We start from the raw sequence: 16235 nt of genomic DNA on the forward strand, positions 1-16235 counted from the left end.
CCGTCCAGCCCTGGTCATTGCAGCCATTTGGGGAGTGAAGGAGTGAAACAGCATAGCGGATCTCATGTGTGTATTTATCTCTGTCTCTTGGCCTCTAAAATAAATAAATTTTAAAAATACTGTTCTTAAAAATAGATTGGGAGAGAGAACAAGTGGGCATTTTGGAGGGCTCCCTGATTTAAGTGGTAGTTTCATGATTATGCTAGCTTTTAGAAAATTCATCAAGATATGCACTTACGATTTACCTGTCTTCATTTTGAATAAAAAGGTGAAACATTTTAATATTTTTTATAAAAAAGAATACAGGCCACATTCCTAGGCAGATGCTGCCTCACAGCTCACGGTCCCTTGGACATCAACTGCAGCTGTAGTGGGCAGCCTGTCCTCTCACAAGGGGGGGTCTCGGCACACTGACGTGCACTGGGGGCCTTGCAGTTCACTCTGCCCAGCTTCAAGCAGGGCTTCAGAAGAGCGACGATTAGACAGCACACAAAGGAGGTGAATGTACTAAGAGGGCGAAGCGGGAGGAGCAGAAGGGTGGATGAAGACACTGGTAGAAATAAAGCACTGCATTTTAACATAATCTTCTGAATAATCTGTACAAAATGAAAAGTAACATAAGCAGCTTAGAAACACACAATTTAGAAGGTCAGTGATCTTGCCATTTGGACATAAATAATGATAACCTTAAAGCTTGCTTAGACTCTTCAAAGACTGTTCAAGGGATTTGTTTCCAGTTCAACAATTTCTTCCAATCTAACAAATTAAAATGGGCAGGAAGTTGCAGCTTTTCAAGGGAAGGAACAAAGCTGACAGATAACAAGAGTCTTGACTTTCTAGGTCTGCAGGCTTTCAATAACCTCTACACTTTGATTTCTTGTTATCACTAAATAAAGGTAAACACTAAATGCTACAACGTTTAAAATTTAATTAGTCATTGTAACTTCCCAGAGGTCACAGGAAATCACTAAGTTACTAGAGTGGTGCCCAAAACATTAGAGTAGACGAAAACTATGCAAAACCCAAGGGAAAAGATCATGAGCATCACACAGTGAGGACGAACATTCTATTGGAAGGAAAAAAAGTCTACTGTGCAACTGCTGTGTAAGAAACTGGACAACTGCTGGAAATACTAAGACAAGTCCCTGTCTTAGAGAAACTCACAGGACAGAGAGGTGGGCAAGCCTGTGTATCAATTTACATTGTCATGGAAGTTATGAAACATGCACACGTGGTATGGGAGCTAGGAATTACAAGAGGGAATCACTGTAGGTAGGGAGTGAAAGACTGCAGGGGAGAGGTAGGGGAGGAAGCTGTTTCACAGAGGTTGGAGTGGAGTTTTGAGTGGTTACAGATAAGCAGGAGGACTAGGGAACCAAAGCACCATTCCAGGCAAAGCGGGAAAACACGGAAAGGCAATGGAAGCACAAAGCAGTCGGTCCAGCCTGAGGACTAACAGGAAATCAGCAGCAGGAGCTAAAACTGAGAAAGTGTGAGGACTTGTCAACCTCACTCACATTTAAATCTGATTTCACAAGCATAATGGGTGGGGAGGGAAGACACTGTATCAGGAATGGGGGGGGGGGCATGTTTTACAAAGTAAAAAAAAAAATTAAAACCAATTAGTATGTGGGGGGAACTCAAAAAGAAACACAAACAGTAACAAGTGAATTGCATCACAAAGAACCTAATCACACTAAGGAGAATGCAGGAGAAAAGAACTTCACAAGTCTCTTGACAATAGACACTGAAGGCAGAGATAAAACAACTTCCATTTATTTATGCAGTTACTGTTACCAGTATAGAATAGACTCATGGGCATTGTGTTACGCTATGGATTATTGTCTCTCAATGTAATTTTAAAGTTGGTTATTTTAGCTGCTCCCAATTGGGCCCTTCAGTTTGGTTCCAGGGTCCTTTTGGTAAGCCCCCATCAATTCTGAGTACTCCCTTAATTCTGGGCCTCAGGAGATGCTCTAGGCTCATCTGGTACTTACTCTGCCCCTGGTTTTGCAACCAGACAGTTCTCCAAGTATTCTTGTTTCTTTTTAGTGGAGGATGCTATTCAGAAACCAGTGGCCAGTGGCCAGCATTATGGCATAGTGGTAAAGCCACCACCTATGACACCAGCATCCTGTATGGGTGCCAATTCTTGTCCCAGCTACTCTACTTCAAGTGCAACCCCCTGCTAATGGCCTAGGAAAAGCAGCAGAGAATTGCCCAAGTGCTTAGGCCCCTGCCACCCACATGGGAGACTAGGAAACTGTTCCTAGCTCCTGGTTTCGGCCTGACCCAGCTCTAGCCCAACGGCCATCTGGGGATTGAATCCGTGAATGGAAGACCTCTCTGTCTCCCTCTCTGTAGCTCTTTCAAATAAATTTAAAAAAAAAAAAAAAAAAAAAGTGAACAGAGAACTGTAAATTACTAAAGAAGAATGAAAAAGAACCAGAGGAAAGTTTACAATTAAAACATATGACAGGGGTCGGTGCTGTGGAGCAGTGGGTTAAAGCCGTGGCCTGAAGCACCGGCATCCCATATGGGCGCTGGTTTGTGTCCTGGCTGCTCCTCTTCCAATCCAGCTCTCTGCTATGGCCTGGAAAAGCAGAAAATGGCCCAAGTCTTTGGGCCCCTGCACCCACGTGGGAGACCTGGAAGAAGCTCCCAGCTCGTGGCTTCGGATTGGCGTAGCTCCTGCCATTGCAGCCAATAGGGGAGTGAACCAGTGGATGGAAGACCTCTCTCTCTCTCTGTCTCTACCTCTCTCTGTAAAACTGTCTTTCAAATAAATAAAATAAATCTTTAAAAAAGAAATATGACAATCAAGTGTTTTTTTAAAAATTCATTAGGTGGATAAATTACAGAATGGGCACAGATAACAAGAAGATCAATGAAGTAAAAGTTAAACCTAAAAGGAGTATTCAGGATACTTCCCAAGTAAAGAAAGAAATGTAACCATGATAAAGAGAGAGGGAAGAGGTATGGATGACACAGTAAGTGTGTCTGACACCTGCCTAGAAGAAGTATCAGAAAAAGATAACAGGAAGACTCACTGGTGCAAAAGACATTAATCATAAATCCAGAAAGGCCAACAAATAACAACCAAGAGAAAAATCAATACCAAGAAATATCACAGAAAAACATCACATATCAAATAAAATGCAATCTTAAAAAGGCAGCAGAGAGGGGCCAGCACTGTGGCATAGCAGGTTACACTGCTGCCTGCAATGCCAGCACCCCATATGGGTGCTGGTTCAAGTCCCAGCTGTTCCACTTCTGATCCAGTTCCCTGCTAACACACCTGGGGAAAGCAGTAGAAGATGGCCCAAGTCCTTGGGCCCCTGCACCCATATGGGAGACCCACAAGAAACTCCTGGCCTTGGCCTGGCCCAGTCCTGGCCATACGATCATTTGCGTAGTGAACCAGCAGAAGGAATCGTCAGTCTCTCTCTCTCTCTCTCTCTCTCTCTCTCTCTCTTCGCTCTCTTTCTCTCTGTAACTCTGACTTTCAAATAAATAAAATATTTTCTTTAAAAAAGCAGAGAGAAGAGAGAATCAGCTGCAAATGCCTTCAGATAAAGTGATAGTTGGTTTCTCAACACCATTAGTGGAAGCCAGAAGAAAAAAAGACCATTATCCTCAGTAAACTAAGAGAAATAACTATCAACCTTGAACTCTACAGCTAAAGACAATTCTTCCTAAAATAATAAATATTTTCGTAAGCAAAATGAGAGCATATCATCAATAGACATATACTGTAAAGATAACTTTTTTAAAGATTGATTTATTTATTTGAAAGTCAGAGTTATACGGAAAGAGAAGGAAAGGCAGAGAGAGAGAGAGAGATCTTCCATCCGATGGGTTCACTATCCAGTTGGCCGCAATGGCCAGTGCTGTGCCGATCTGAAGCCAGGAGCCAGGAGCTTCCTTCGGGTCTCCCACGTGGCTACAGAGGCCCAAAGACTTGGGCCATCTTCTACTGCTTTCCCAGGCCACAGCAGAGAGCCGAATCAGAAGTGGAGCAGCCGGGACACGAACCGGGATGCCGGCACTGCAGGCAGTGGCTTTACCCACTAAGCCACAGCACCAGCCCCAAAAGGGGAAACTTTTGTGCAGCAGAAAAAAGATCCCAGATGGAAGCATTAAAAGCAATAATGAATGGTGATATACCACAAAAGATGACAACCAAATTAAAGGCCAAGAAACAGAAGATGCTCAACTTCATTAGTCATTAGAAATATACTGGACAAATAAAATCACAAGATGGTGACACTCTCTCCATTAAAATGGCTAAAATTAAAGCTATATTATCAAGGATGTGGAACAAATGGGACTCTTTCATTTTTAAAATTTTTATTTCAGCCATAATCTGCTATCGCCAGGGTACACATTAGAAACAACTCAGAATCAGAAGTGGAGTTGGGATTCAAACTCAGGTACTGCAAAATGGGATGTGAGCATCTCAAGAGGCATTTTAACTATTGTGCCAAACCCCAGACATACAATATGTGGCAAAAAATATTAATGGGGCTTCAGGAGGTACTGCCCCAAAAAACACAGCATTTGAGAAAGCTGCAGAAGAAAAGAAAATCTCGGGCCGGTGCCGTGGCTCACTAGGCTAATCCTCCTCCTGCAGCGCCGGCACCCCGGGTTCTAGTCCCGGTTGGGGTGCCTGTTCTGTCCCAGTTGCCCCTCTTCCAGGTCAGCTCTCTGCTGTGGCCTGGGAAGGCAGTGGAGGATGGCCCAAGTGCTTGGGCCCTGCACCTGCATGGGAGACCAGGAGAAGCACCTGGCTCCTGGCTTCGGATCGGCTCAGTGCACCGGCCGCAGCGGCCACTGGGGGGTGAACCAACGGAAAAGGAAGACCTTTCTCTCTGTCTCTCTCTCTCACTGTCCATTCTGCCTGTCAAAAAAAAAAAAAAAAAAGAAAGAAAAAAAAAGAAAAAAAATCTCTGTCTCTCATCCTTCTCCCTTAAGTGGGTCATCACAGAATTCACTGGCCTTCCTCTAAAGTAGATTAGAGTCATGTCAGAGGTGTCCTTCCTTTACCTGGTGGAAAGCAATGTCTTAACCTGTGCAGACACAGAGTCCCAGAAAAGAATGTGAACAAAAAGACCTTGCAAGTCTTCCCCTAGTCTCTTACATTAGATTATACTCCCTCTGTTTGGCTATACCTCTGCCCAGCTGTCCATTCATTAGCAAATTTAACACAAAAATTCACAGGTGTTCCTATTTCTTTAGGTCTTCATTTCTGCAGGCTCTCAAGTCATACACAACTTACATTAAGTAAACTTATATGCTCTTCTCTTAACTGGTCATTTGTTGTAGGATCAGCAACCTAGCAATGGTCAAAAAACAAAAAAAGAACTCCAGGCCATTCTGGTACAGTGAACTATGCTGCTGTGACAACAGTATCCCATAAGGGAATGCCAGTTTCAATCCCAGCTGCTCTGCTTCTAATCCAGTCCCCTGCTACTGTGCCTGGGAAAACAGTGGATGATGGCTTGAGTAACTGAGCCCCTGCCACACATGTGGCAGACCTGGATGGAGTTCTAGGCTTCTGGCTTTGGCCATCTGAACAGTGAACCAGCAGATGGAAAACATCTTTCTCTCTTTATCTCTCCCTCTCATTGTTACTTTGCCTTTCAAATAAACAAAATAGTTTTTTTTTTTAAATAAAGGATCCCTTTCTGCCCTACAACATGAATGATACTCTCAGCAATGTAACTCCGAATAGTCAAAAACCAGAACCAACAGCAATGTGCATCTATAGCAGAAACAAAATTGAGGAATTCTGTACAATAACATAGTGATAAAACCATACAGCATTTCTACTTGTAGCAGCATGAATAAACATCTTGAATATCATGCTGAGAGAAAGAAGCCACATACAAATACATGCCACAGAATTCCATTTACACAAAGTTCAAAACCAGTGACATGCAGAGTAACGTTGTTCATTTTTCTTGATCTGGGGGTGGCTGGATTTCACAGATGAATCCAACTTTTGAAAAGCATTGGTGTGCCCATTTACGATCTGTACACGTGTATATATATGTATGTCATACTTCAAAACAACTGATCTAAAAATGAAGTGAATGATGAGCAAAGGAAAGTCACTATGCTCCTCTCGTTGCAGCCGATCAGTGGAACACAACTTTTTCACTTTGATAAGCTGACTAAAGTAACATCTTCCAGGCTTCTCCACTGCACAGTTACTTCTATTTTTCTCCTTTGTAATTAGCAAGTATTTCACAGGGAGATTCTCTGAAACTATATAAACATGCTGCTTCTCATCAAGCTTTCGATGAATGTTTTGTACTTGGTATGGATATTATTCATTAATTTCGTGGGTTATGACCTATAATTGCTATTATGTATTATAATCAGTTACAACCATGACTGATTTATAAACCAGCCTGCTCAGGATTAGCCAATAGAAAAAGATGGCTTCCAGGTCATTCTAATATCACTCTACCATTTTTTTTAGAATAACTGCTTTCTTTTTTTTTCTTTTTCTTGACAGGCAGAGTGGATAGTGAGACAGAGAGAAAGGTCTTCCTTTTTGCCATTGGTTCACCCTCCAATGGCTGCTGCGGCCGGCGCATTGCGCCGATCCGAAGCCAGGAGCCAGGCGCTTTTCCCGGTCTCCCATGAGAGTGCAGGGCCCAAGGGCTTGGGCCATCCTCCACTGCCTTCCCGGGCCATAGCAGAGAGCTGGCCTGGAAGAGGGGCAACCGGGATAGAATCCGGTGCCCCAACCAGGACTAGAACCCGGTGTGCCGGCGCCGCAAGGCGGAGGATTAGCCTGTTAAGCCACGGCGCCGGCTTTAATTTCTGAAACTAGATGTTTCAGTCTCATTTTGTACTTTTTATCCTAGAAGCAGCATTTCTCCCAGTTCCTTTTATTAAAAGATAGAATTTTTTAAAAAATTAAGATCCAGGTGCTAGATATCCTCCTGGCTACTGGACATTACTCTGAGCTGCTCTCAATGGACTGAGCTGGGAAATACATGAGGGGACTTCAAAAAGTCTGTGGGTACACTGAATTAAAAGATCAGTTTATTTTGGTACAAAAATGAATTCCATGCATACACTTCTTTTGGAATACATATTTTCATGACCCTTAGTTAATAATGACAGCCACACCCATAGGATTTTTCAAGAAACTAGATGAGGCCGAAATACACGTAGCTAAAATGAAAAAGTCCAAAGCCCAGGAATCTAGATACTGTGTAGTAAGACAGCAGCAGGGGACATGCCTTGTCACCTACCAATTACAACCCAAGAGGATCTGCAGATTAAAGTAAGATTACATTATTTAATAATGGTACTTCCACATATGTTTATCCTTATTAAACTTAAGGTAAATTAAACAAAATTCTATTTCACTCTACATATGAAAATGAATCCCAATTTAACTGAAGACTTACACGTAATGGTCAAATTATAAAACTTTTATGGACAATAAAAGTATATTTCATGGCTTCTCAATGAGTTAACACAAAAAAGGAAAACCATGGAGAAAAATCCATTCTACATTAACATAAAGAACTTCTGAAGGAGTGCACATGTTCTAGCAGTTCAGTCATCAGCTGAGACACCCACGTCCCGTACTGAAGTGTGTGGGTCTGATGCTTTGCTCCTGACTCCAGCTTCCTGCTAATGCAGACCCATGGAGGCAACAGTGCAGCTCAAGTGACAGAGTTCCTTCCACCCAGGTGGGAGACCTGAATTGAGTTCAGCCAAGACCCAGTCACTGGGGGCATTTGGGCAATCAATCAGCAGATGGGAGTTCTACCTGTCTGTCTCTCTGACCCCTAAATAAATAAAATGAAAAAAAAAATTTTTTTTGAGAATTTATTTATTTGAAAGGCAGAGTTACAGAGAAAGGGAAAGAGAGAGAAAGAAACATTTTCCATCGCTGGTTCACTCCCCAGATGGTCATAAAGACCAGCGCTGGGCCAGGCCAAAGCTTGAGCAAGGAGCTTCATCCAGGTCTCCCAAATGGGTGGCAGGGGCCCAAACACTCAGGCCATCTTCTGCTGTTTTCCCAGGCCGTTAGCAGGGAGCCAGATCAAAAACAGAACAGCAGGGATGTGAATCGGTGCCCATATGGGATGCTGGAGTTGCAGGCGGCAGCTTTACCAGCTATGCTACAATGCTAGCCCTGAAAAAAATTTTTTAAAGAAAGAACTTCCATTCACTAAAGGATACACAAAGAAAACAAAAGGATAAGCCGCAAATTAGAAAACATATCAACAAGAAAATCTAAGTATCCAGAATTCATTATAAATGTGCAACAAAGATAAGCAATACAAGAGAAAAACAAAAATAAGAATTACAAAAGAAAAGGAAATGCAAAGGTCCTTACACACAGGAAATGACGGTTTCCTTAGTAATCAGGGGATATGAATAGAAAGCACCTTTACAGATCTACTAGCTTTACTGGACTTTCATAGCCAGCCAGTGTCAGGTGTGCAGCAAAGATGTGGGACAACAGCAAGGGCCCGACCCCCTGGTCACTGGTACAGTTCCTACAGGCCCTCTGGAAGCGCCAAGCACAGGCATCCCCTACCACCCAACAATTTCACTCCTACATTTATGTTCACTGAGAACATAACATTCAGAGACATGCACAATTGTTCTCAAACACAGAAAACGGCAAACAACTCAAATTCCAACACTACCGTTAAAAACAAAGTGTGGTTCTGCTTGCAGCAAAACCAGTGAACTACGATGCTAAACACGTGAAGAAAGGAGACGATGTCTCTGAATACATGTTTAAAAATAAACTAGTTTTAAACAAACAAATTTAATTAGCTTACAAGCTCACTGAAGGCTGGATCACTATCACTTGTCACATCACTAACAATCATTAAAAATTTTCCAGCTTTTTAGAGAGATGTTATGAATATTTCTAAGGCAAATACTTTTAAGTCCTCCAAAAGATAGTAATCCTGACAGCTCTGAACACAAAACTGAGCTCATGGTAAACAGTGGATTAAAACAAGATAAAACAAAACCATAAGTCTCATTTGTTAAGTATAGAAGAATGCACTTAAATTCTCAAAGTCCAAATAAAACACTTCAGAAGATATCACCCCACTGTCATTTTTCAAATGGAAAAACATGGATTTAAAGAAAAGGCAAAAACATGTATGTTAGTGGGCTGTAGGGTGAGGTAAGATTGCTTCTATTGGGCTCCCACTAACTGGACTGCCAATCATTTATGTATTCTATGTACAGTAAGGCTGCACAGCTTTTGACCAAAAGAGTATAAACTTTTCAAATCACCGTACTGGGTTGTGAAAGCCACACACGAACAACCTCCCGCGAGCACGGTACTTCTGGTCCAGGCAGCCCAGGTGGTTCCTCAGGACCACCTAACCACTCTCAAAGCAAAAGGTTCTTCACAACATTGAAAGTCAACAAATGTTAATAATCTGAAAAACCGTGCAAGCTATGTATTTAAAACTGGAACCAGAGATACTCACTTAAGTGTTATATACTAGCATTCTGAATTTAGATTATGAGAGACCATATTTTATGTGGGTCACAGTATATATAAAATCTTTTAACCAGATGGTAAGTTACATGGAGATATCAGCTGACAGTTCTAGCTGATTCAGCTCTAATTCATTTTGTTTGCTTTCTAACAATCATTGTTTCAAAAAAGAGCAATTCTATAGCCTATAGAAGAGATTTTCATTTCAAGCAGAGGTGACATCTTTACTTATGTAAGAAGTAATTACGCAGGTTAACAGAAGAAATGAACTGCTACAGAACACACTAGACACATGTTTTGGCAAATCATTAGTTGTCATTCTCAAGGGTATGTGCTAGGTGCATCAGCCTAAAAGTCACTGAATGTATTAAGTCATAATTTTGCTGCATGAATTCTCCATTCTTTACTTGAGTGCACTCTGAATAAATCAGAAGGCAATGTTTGCTTTCCTCTCTACAGCAACAACTGTGCATTTGGCCTGAAATCTAAATAACCAGGTTCTTTATGAAATTTTTGAAATTCAGCCAATATACAGATCTTTTCACTAAAAATAAGCACGAAAGAAAAAGGCTCAAATCATAATTGCCACATTTAACTACTCAGAATGGGGGAGGCCAGCCTTCTCAGACAACTTGGATAAACATGCACAGCCCTCAGCATCACCATACATGGTCTACTGTCACTGAAAACAGAACAGTTTTCAAGAACTCGAAGCAGACACATTCAGCTGGATCAGCCTCTATGGCCTAATAGCTACTGATACAATACTTAATTGAATAATGTCTTTCTACACTGGTTTAGCCTACATTAAGTGTGATGGTCAGTTTTATATGTAAATGAGGATACAATACTCCATTATTTAATCAAATACTAATTTAGTTGCTGTGAAGATATTTTGGGTCTGGGGCTAATATCTACAGTTGTTGACTTCAAAAAAAGGAAAGTACCCTTGATAATATGAGTGGGCTTCATCCTAACAGCTGAAAAACCTTAAGAGCAACAACTGAGGGTTACCAAACACAGAGAAGTTCTGTCTCAAGACTGCAGCATCAACTCTGCCTCAGTTTCCATCCTGAACCGGCCCTTTAGATTTTCAATTGCAGCCCTGACTGCATTAGTCAACTAGTTCCTTAAAATCAAACAGTCCTCATCTCTCTCTTGATATACATACATACATATGTGTGTGTGTACAGATACCCATATATATCCATGTGTTCTATTTGTCCACAGAACCTTGACTGATACACCCAAGTTAAAAGAAATACCATCCACGAATTCTAACACCCAACGTGCAGTATGTTTTTCCACCCAACCAGTTCTCCAGTGCTTGGAAGACATCAACTTGACATCCTGCAATTTAATTTGATGCTGACACTGTCGGCATGGAGTTAGTTTAGAGCCCACAAGCAAACAGCTCAGTCCCATCAGAAGGCCCCACTTCAGATGTCAATCATTTAAGTCCAGGCCTCAGTACTTCAGGCCAACATGGTGGATTCCGCAAACTCCATGGTTCAATAATTTCCTAGAATGGCTCACAGAACTCAACAAAAGTCACTTACATTTTACAATTTGTTACAAAGGATGCAACTGTGGAATCAGCCCATGGAGGAAGGACAGGAAGAAATCCCAGGGAAGAGGATGCCCTCTCTGGAGGTGCCTTCACAGGCTCCCAACTCAGAAGCTCCCAGAACCCCATGGTGGGGGGCGATTTTTTTTCTGGGGGACGAGGGGGGTTGGAGGCTACATTGTGTAGGCATGATTGATTAAATCACTGGCCGCGAGTGATTAGCAATTCAGTCGCAGCCTGTTTCCCCTCTATGTAGGTAATAGCTGAAAGTTCCACACCTATAACACATGGCGGACACCCCTGGCAATGAGCCCTGACCCTGCAGGCCACAGGGGGCTGTCAGCCTCAGCCAGCAGTCATCTCATTAACATGGAAGACTAAGACCAAACTCCTAACAAGAGGCTCCCACCACCCCTGTCACTCAGGATGGTTGACAAGCGTTTTAGATGCTCTGTGCCAAGAACCATGGGCAGAGATCAAACATTGATTTCTTGTACCACATCAGGCGAAAGATGGGAAGCTCACTGGGAGTTTCAAAGATTCTTAAATTTAAAATCATACAAAGAAAGACACTTTAATTCTATTCACCTGGAGAAACAAATCCATCTAGAGACCATATTCAGTGACGGAGATATTTTCCCAACTAACCAAAAGTAGACTGTGGGAAGCGGCCTACAGAACAAATTTGAAACAAACAAGTACTGGGGGAAGAAGAGCTCTTGAAACCTGGAGAAGGGGAGAAGGGCTGGGAGGGAACCACACAAAGCACCCCAGAGAAAGCCACCACTGAGCTGAGAGAGCTGTCAAGGTGAGGACTTACTCATCCAATCTTTCCATACAACAGTTTCAGCACCTATCAGGAGCCATTGTTTTATTGACTGTCTCCTGTTGTTGTCCACAATGGTGGATTTTATTCTTATCTCTAATTCTCAGGAAGGATGGAGGAGCTAAAGACATAATCATAAAAACAAAAATGGAGCTGGCACTGTAGCGTAATAGGTCAAGCATGAGCATCCCATATGGGTGTCGGTTTGAATCCTGGCTGCCTCACTTCCAAACCTGCTCTCTGCTTATGGCCTGGGAAAGCAGTGGAAGAAGGCCCAAGTGCTTGGGCCCCTGCACCTCGCTTTGGATTGGCCCAGCTCTGACTGTTGTGGTCATTCAGGAGTGAACCAGTGGATGGAAGATCTTTCTCTCTGTCTCCACCTCTCCTTATTTGTAACTCTGCCTCTCAAATAAATAAATCTTAAACAAACAATCCTACAAAGTGACACAGCCACCAAGTGGTACCAGATCCCAAGTAGGAACACAGGCCTTGCTATAAGCTACTGAAGGACAGGCATCCCTAATAAGAATATTTCCCAGGCACAACAACAAGGCAAAAACATTCCAAGACAGAGGATCTTAGATACATTAAAAGATACCATAGACATATTGAAAGTAAACAGCATATGATATTTTAAATTTGTACAGAGGGGATTAAAGGGGCCAAGCAGAACAAAAAGCAAACTATGTAAAAAGAAAAGATTTCTGGTTCAAAATTGCTTATGACCATTAAATAAAATTCATGGGAGGCCACTGTTTTGAACTTAGCTCCCACAGTATGTCCCAAAAGATCAAGCCAATATAAGTGCTATGTAATCAAACCAAAACATTTAAAAAAAAAAAAAACACAGGAAAATCCCTAAACAGTAGTTGTCTAAAAATCCAGAGATTCACAGTAACTAATCAGAAGGGCACTGTCAACTTGCCCCTCCACTACGACAAAGTCCCCTCTGCTTTTCATCACTACGAGAAAAGTAACCTGCAGTAACCTGCTGTTCATCATTCTGTTTTGAATTATCCTATTTCCTTGTTCCTGCTTAAGCTATTGTACAAAACCAAATGTTCTACCACGTGCAACAGGGCACCTCTGTTTTTGTTAGATGGAATGCTGTTCTATTCAGGGAAAACTAATAAACATCAATTAGATCTTAAAATTAAATGTGTCTGGGGCCAGCACTGTGGCAAAGTGGGTAAAGCTGCCACCATGGAAGCGGCATCCCAAATGTGCACCCATTCAAGCCGTTGCTGCTCCACCTTTGATCCAGCTCCCTGCCAACGTTCCTGGGAAAGCAGCAGAAAACGACTCAAGTACTTAGGACCCTACGCTCATGTGGGAGACCCAAAAGAAGCTCCCGGCTCCTGGCTTCAGACTGGCCTAGCTCTGGCCGTTGTGGTCATCTGGGGAGTGAACCAGAGGATGGAAGATCTCATGCTCATTCATGCTCTAACTCTGCCTTTCAAATACATAAATAAATCTTTTTTAAAAATTAAATGTGTTGGCCGGCGCCGTGGCTCAACAGGCTAATCCTCTGCCTTGCGGCGCCGGCACACCGGGTTCTAGTCCCGGTCGGGGCACCGGATCCTGTCCTGGTTGCCCCTCTTCCAGGCCAGCTCTCTGCTATGGCCCGGGAGTGCAGTGGAGGATGGCCCAAGTCCTTGGGCCCTGCACCCCATGGGAGACCAGGAGAAGCACCTGGCTCCCGGCTTCGGATCAGCGCGGTGCGCCAGCCGCAGCGCCAGCCACGGCGGCCATTAGAGGGTGAACCAACGGCAAAGGAAGACCTTTCTCTCTGTCTCTCTCTCTCACTGTCCACTCTGCCTGTAAAAAAAATTTAAAAAAAAAAAAATTAAATGTGTTGAAATTTGCTTTTAAACATAACCTACAAACTTAACTTTTTTCTACACTTCTATCTCAATAAAATTGAGTAATATAAAGAACTAATAAACTCAAAGGAATACAGGAAATCCCTTATAGATGACATCAGTGGAGCAGCGCAGTGAAACAAATCTGAGAAATAGAAAGCATATGGGGCAAATTAAACAGACAAAAGGCAAAACATAACGGGCCCAAGATACCTGAAACTCCTACAAGTAACAGAGCAGACATTCCAATAAATCTTCCTAGTAGAACCCAGGAAAAACAAACAGTAAGTACGAGCATATTCTGGGAGAAGCAGCAGAACTTGCATAGTAAGATAGGTAATCAAACAGCAGGACCCCAACATCAGTTCTCGCCTTTTTCTGTGCAGCTATTGTGTGGTGTTGGCCTCCAAGAGAGGGTCACAATGTGCTTGGAACTAGAGGATTTGACACTGCTCCAGATGACTAAGGAGTTCATTTATGGTGACCCTGCACTCAGCAAGCAAGTTAAATACATCTTTTGGGAAGAGCCACCCTATCTTTCAGCCATGGCTCACATGTGCTACCAGGTGAACTATGTCTCTATAACAAAGTTGAATTGAATCTTCTAGTGCCACTGTTTACTACAAATAGTTCTACGACAATCTATATCCCATCACAAGGAGATCAATAAATGGAAAGAAGTATTGAATTTAAGAATGCCTAAGGAAAAATTAATATGAGAAAACAAAAGCCATGTTATTAATAAGTCCTCTCTCCCTAACTCAAGGAAATAGGACATCTATAAAAAAGAAAAACTAAATTGATTATTTTTGGTTAAAACAAGATTAGTGGGAAATGGAAGGAAGAAGAGCAGGTCATTATCTGATCATGGAAGTCTATGTCTGAATTCTATAACCTGTACTCCACCATTAACAGACAAACCAGACTGAACCCTTTACCCTCTGTCTTTGAGATCTCTGCTCTGGCTTCTTCTCTTCTGCCCACATGCATGTATGATACCTCTGTAAACCACAGAAATCCTCTGCCAAAACAAGGATCCCCTTCCAAAATCAAGAAGTAAAATAGTAAGAAGGTGGGGGCCTGCACCATGGCTCATTTGGTTAATGGGTGCCTGGTTCTAGTCCTGGTTGCTCCTCTTCCAGTCCAGCTCTCTGCTGTGGCCCGGGAGGGCAGTGGAGGATGGCCCAAGTGCTTGGGCCCCTATACCCACAGGGGAGACCGGGAGGAGGCACCTGGCTTCTGGCTTTGGATCAGCGTAGCTCCAGCCATGGTGGCCATTTGTGGGGTAAACCAACGGAAGAAATACCTTTCTCTCTGTCTCTCTCATGGTCTAATTCTATCTGTCAAATAAATAAATAAATAAAAATAGTAAGAAGGTGCCAATGATCATTTGAAAATTCCCATCTTAACATAACTGGATGGATGGTCCTGCTATTACATGAAGAAAAAAGCAAAAGAGAATAATGAGAAAGGGGGAAACAACTGACAACACGCCAAATATAAAATGTTACATGTACAAAATGGGATTACAAAACAAAGGGCCTAGGAGCCAGTGCTGTGGCTTAGTAGGTTAAGGCCCTGCCTCTGGTGCCAGCATCCCATATGGGCACCAGTTCCAGTCCCGGCTGCTCCACTTTCCATGGGAAAGCAGTGGAAGAGGACCCAACTACTTGGACCCCTGCACCTACGTGGGAGACTGGGAAGAAGCTCCTGGCTTTGGATTGGCCCAACTCCAGCCACTGTGGCCATCTGGAGAGTGAACCAGTGGATGGAAGACCTCTCTCTCTCTCTGCCTTTAACTCTGCCTCTCAAATAAGAAATCTTTTTTTTTTTTTTTTTTAAAGACCCTAGGTATATAGAACGTATTCTGTTGTACTGTTTTCACTGGTCAACAGAAGATTTCACAAAAATTCAGCCTAACTCTCAACAATCAGGGTATTTAATGTGCAAATCCAAATTCATCCCTTCTCTTGGAAATGGGGAAACCTGATAACTTGGGCCAACATCCCCAAAAAGCAATGGTGGCTGGAGCCACAGGGCCTGCATGGGTCCTGCACTCCCTCATTCTCTACCACCAAAGCTGTCTTCCTGATCATAAGCCTATGTCAGCTGCCATTTATCATTCTACTCACCCCAGTGTTTTTCTTACAGTAGAAAAATATTTTTTTCCTTATCCAGGGACCTGCTCTTATTCACTGAGGTGGTCAGTTAGGCCCCTACAGACACCTGGGTTTGTGGAGAAAGAAACTGAAGATATACAGATCTCTGGCAAAAAGGAAAAAAACAAAAAAAAAGAGGGGAGTGTTCGGGAAAGGGCTTGATGTAAGTTAAAACGAAAGAAGGCCAAGCTCAGCAACAGGAATATAGGAAAGGAGATGGCGAGTGTAAATGGCACTTTAGGAAACAGCCATGATCCAAGTCGGTCAAGCACAGTGAAAGGACTGAGACGCACAAGAAAGAGATCAAATGAGTTCG

General features: G+C 42.6%; 1 protein-coding gene across 7 annotated transcripts in view; it reads right to left on the reverse strand.

The window, feature by feature from the left end:
* Positions 1-16235, reverse strand: part of SIPA1L1 (signal induced proliferation associated 1 like 1) — a 443533-nt gene that overhangs the window by 222428 nt on the left and 204870 nt on the right. The window lies entirely within an intron of this gene.

The sequence above is a fragment of the Lepus europaeus genome, chromosome 22, assembly GCF_033115175.1.
Source record: "Lepus europaeus isolate LE1 chromosome 22, mLepTim1.pri, whole genome shotgun sequence".
In the NCBI taxonomy this organism is placed as follows: Eukaryota; Metazoa; Chordata; class Mammalia; order Lagomorpha; family Leporidae; genus Lepus; species Lepus europaeus.